This window comes from Felis catus, chromosome D2 (genome assembly GCF_018350175.1).
Source record: "Felis catus isolate Fca126 chromosome D2, F.catus_Fca126_mat1.0, whole genome shotgun sequence".
NCBI lineage: Eukaryota > Metazoa > Chordata > Mammalia > Carnivora > Felidae > Felis > Felis catus.
Window position 1 is genome coordinate 74,871,236 of NC_058378.1, and position 5,134 is coordinate 74,876,369.

A 5,134-nucleotide genomic window follows, 5' to 3' on the forward strand; every position below is an offset into this window, starting at 1 on the left:
AGGAGGCTGTTTAAGATTTTAGTGCAGCTACTTAAAAATAAGTACATAATGTTGTTTGATTTCTGCGAGGCCTAAAAGAATAGTAAACAAATCGTGAAGCCAGTCCTTTACAGCTTACTACCTGGGAAAAGCATTGTTTGTTCACAGCAAATATGTAACTACAAAACACATTAAAATGCAGAAAAATCATCTGACCAAACAAAATAACGATAAATCAGCTTGAAACTTGTTGCCATTACAGGATATTAAATATGCTCATCTAGGGAAGAATGTGCCTTAGTCACCTATTTAATTGTGCACATAATTAAAGGGGTTGCCGCACTATGATTTATAGGTTGGATCTTCTAATTACTTAGCTGTAGCAATTAGGATTTTCTTTGTATTACACTTCGTCGGGCCAAAGATGCCTTCTATCACTCGGGCCAGATTTAGGAGGGCAAATTCTGGCTTCTGTCCCATTCCCCAGTGATGCCCCCCAGTTGAAGTTGTTCCCCACTGGGGATCTTAAAGGCAAGTCTAATGCTGATAAAAGGGGAACACTTCTATTTATCTAATGTGTTCCATGTGCCAGGAACTCTGCTTAATGTGCGGGAGTTGGAAGCACAGACGCTAGGGTCAAAACACCTGGGTTCACATCTCGGCTCAGACACTCAGTAGCTGTGTGGCATTAGGAGACTTACTTAACCTCTCTGAGCTTCAGTTTTCCTGCCTATAAAATGGAGCTAAACAGGAGTACTTACCTCAAAGAGTTTTGAAGATGGAATGCGATAAAAATGTAAAGCAAGCACTTAACATAGCTCCTGGCTATGTAGTAAGTACTTAATGCATGCACTATTTTTAGTGTATTTAATATTTTCAACCCTATGAATCATTTATTCATTCACTTTTTCATTCATGCAGCAAATATTGGAATACCTATTAACTGATCCAGAAAGCCATGTTCTTTTCATTACCCTTCCTTGCCCTTCCAGGACGTAAACCTTACACTTCTGGGCACAGGAAAGCCATTTATTATGTTGAATGAGAAAAATTCAACTTTTTGAAGTGTCAAAAGGCTTGGATTTAAGCTGGTGTAAATCAGCTTTCAGATATCACAGAGCCCTGGAGAACACGCACAATCAGAATGTCAGCAGGGAGCTGAGCCATGTGGCTGAAACTCCTAGCGTCAGAACAGCATGTTGGGTTGCACCATGATGGTTAAGCGAAAGCTCAGAAGTACCTCCCAAGGATGATGTATGACGGCTAGGAGAAAGCATTGACCTCTTCAATCCAAGAAATATTGGCTGAGGTACGCCCCGTGCATGGGGCCCAAAGATGAGCAACAACCCATGGTCTCTGTTCTCGTTGACCTTGAGGCCCAACAGAGACACGAATACGCAAACCAGCATTCAACACACCAGCGATAAGAGCAATGGAAACTGAGGGAAAGAGTAGCTGATGTTGCCTGGTGACATTTCAGGAAGCATCCCAGGGGAGGGGACAGTTCAGCTAAGGTTCCAGCTAGAGTTTGCCATGAGGACAAATATGAAAGAATTTCATGGAGAACCGAAAGAAATAATAATAAGAACTTCTAATAAGAAGTTTGAATCGAAATAATAGAATTATAATCATAATAATCATAATAAACTTAGCTACTGTATATTTAATCCAATTCAAGATCCATATTAGACATCTTTGTTTTCATTTAAATAATCACATCTTTTAGCTATAGGAATGACTACCCCCAATATGAAGACACCTCTCCAAAATGAGGTTCAGTTCATTAAAAGCAAGACAGTGGTCCCCATGATGTCTCAGACAATGAAGAATGCCCAACAGGCAGTCAGCAACACAGACTGAACACCCCCCACCCCCACCGAAGAGTTGGCACCCCCCTTTCCTCTACACAGCCTGAAGGGAAAAACTGTATTAGTGTCATGGCTTGTTTCCCTTGGCAAAGAGAATTATAAAGTGTGTATTCTTTCTATTTATGAAAAATCAGTACTCTAGAAAAGCATGCGATTTGTGTTGGCAATACAAGACGTGTGGACTTGTTGCCACCAAATACCGCCCAGGCCACGAAATATACACCCATCCACTTTCAATTAAATAAGCAAGACCCTTTATCAGCAGAAACAAAATAGTGTGGTCAGCTAGAAAGCTGCCTCGTTGGAAACATTACCCTATTTCATTTGGTGGCTCATGTCACTTTCCATTAGGGTGTTTGAGATTCTGATAAGTGGTTGGAGGGGAGTTTTCCTTTCTAACTTCATTAAACAGTATTTCCTTGTGACGAAAGTCAGAGCTTTGATCTCAAGAATTAGGAAGGAAGTTTCTCTTTCACCGTGCTGGGGGAAAAAAATACTTCACCTGAGATAAGACCAGCAGGAAATGCCACTTTGAATAGCAACTGAAAACCATCTCTCTCCCAGAAAACGTTTGTACCTGCTCAACACACAGCCAGAATGCGCCATAGTCGTAGTGGGACTAAGGGGACCCTTACCTTCCTTTGCTGTGGAAGCCAGTGGGACTCTCATGCTCATTCTGCCCTCTGGTGGCTGTTTTCATGAAATGCATCTAAAAGGCTACTTGGGAAGCAGGCACGACTTCCTTCTCTTTCCCTATGATTTCATGTAATTCTTATCTACAATTACCGTGCCCCCAAAGCTGCTATCTTCTGACGTGTAGACCTCATGTGCAGTTTTCTAATAAAAATGACTGAAACCCTGACTTTTATTTAATTAAACACAGAATGAGGGTTTAAAAATGTGTCTCAACATTCAGGTTTCAGCTAGTTCAGGTGAGTTGTGGATGAATCATTTTAATGAATGAATTCACCTGGTGGGTGAAACCCAGTACACTATTATGAGCAAACCCTTGAACATCACAAAGATCAACGAGTTTAATTCATCAGACAAGTTCATTTTTTAGTAAGATTGCTGGCATGCCGAGGCTAAAATCCATATGACTAAGAATAACAAATGCCACTTGAAGAATAAATAAGCATGACTTTTGCTTATTATATAGGTACATTAACCAAATCAGTATTGGCACAAGAAAAGATAAAGTTCAGAAACAAATCCACATATGCATGGAAATTTGACAGAAGAGAGAAAGGTATTATAAATCAGAGTAAAATGATGCACTCATAAGAAATGCTACTGGAGGAAACTGGTTATTCTTTTGGGCAAAAATGAATGTAACCTGTACCACAAACTATAGAAAATATAATATTTCAGATGTACACTATGCCTAAGTGTAAAAACCAAAACTCAATAGTTTAGAAAGTATAGGAGACTATCTATAAATAATATGCAAAAGTACCTAGCCTCCCCCACAAAAAGCAAAGATAGATGTATACAATTACATAGCATATAACTTTTTTAATTTAAATTCAAGTTAGTTAACATACGTTGGAGTCTTGGTTTCAGGAGTAGAACCCAGTGATTCATCTCTTACATACGACACCCAGTGCTCAACCCTAAAAGTGCCGTCCTTAATGCCCATCACCCATTTAACGCATCCCTCCACCCACCTGCCCTCCAGCAACCCTCAGTTTGTTCTCTGTATTTAAGAGTCTCTTATGGTCTGCCTCCCTCTCTGTTTTTATCTTATTTTTCCTCCACTTCCCCTACATTCATTGGTTGTGTCTCTTAAATTCCACATATGAGTAAAATCATACGATATCTGTCTTTCTCTGACTGACTTGTTTCGCTTAGCATAATACACTCTAGTTCCATCTACGTTGTTGCAAATAGCAAGATTTCATTCTTTTTGATAGCCACGTAGTATTCCATTGTGTGTGTGTGTATGTGCATGTGTGTGTGTGTATATATGTGTGTGTGTATATGTGTGTGTGTGTGTGTGTGTGTATACCACATCTTCTTTATCCATTCATCTGTCAATGGATATTTGGGCTCTTTCCATAATTTGGCTATTGTCGATAGCGCTGCTATAAACATTGGGGTGCATGTGCCCCTTCGATTCAGCATTTTTGTATCCTTTGGGTAAATACCTAGTAGTGCAACTGCTGGGCCATAGGGTAGTTCTATTTTGAATTTTTTGAGGACCCTCCATACTGTTTTCCAGAGTGGCTGTACCAGTTTGCATTCCCACCAGCAGTGCAAAAGATATCCTCTTTCTCCGCATCCTCACCAACATCTGTTGTTGCCTGAGTTGTTAATGTTAGCCATCCTGACAGGTGTGAGGTGGTATCTCATTGTGGTTTTGATCTGTATTTCCCTGATCCATAGCATAAAACTTGTGAAAGTCACCTTGAAATGAAAAGAAACCATTAAAAGAAAATATTTATGGCACACATAACCAATGAAATCTTAGTATCCAGGCTATATAAAGAATTCTATAAATCCATTTTTAACAGGCAAATAACTCAGCAGAAAAAAAAAGGAAAAATACATGAACAGGCAATTTGTAGAAGAAAAAAACCCAAATGGCCAATATAATGCACAACCTATTAGCAATGAAGGAAATGAAGATCAAAACCTCAGTGAGATGGAATTCAGCTCCCATCATATCAACAATTTTTAAAAAGCTGGCACTATCTGATCCAGATGTAGACAAGGACGTGGAGAGAGTGGAAATTCTCTACACATTTCTGATGAAAGTTTAAATTGGCACAATCACCACCTAATATTTAATAAATAATTATAAATAGACAATAGATATCTAATTGGCAGTGGACAGTAATTGACAAATGTCTAATACATATATAACATACATCAAATATCTAAGTAATATCCAACCAAGCTGATGACACCTATCCTTTACAGCCAAGCCTTTGTGGGTCTGGAGAGTTGTTTGTACACATGCTGCAGGAGTTGGCAGTGACGAACGGACAAGCCCCTGAGGCCTAGAGCTCTTGTCATGCTTCTGACAGTCCAGCATGCTACATCCAAGCATGGGCTTTGGGGTTACATGGACCTAGAGGCTCTTACGCTTTGTAGTCGTGTGACTTCCAACGATTGCCTATTCTCTCTAGACACCAGTTTCCTCATTTCCAGTAGGAATAGCAACGTCCCTATCCTAAAAGTATTGGTGAAAATTAAATGGCAGATCTATGAAGTATTTCCGCACAGTGCCTAGCACATAGAAGATCAATGGCTCCTATTGTTTTCATCGTCATTATGACTGTGTG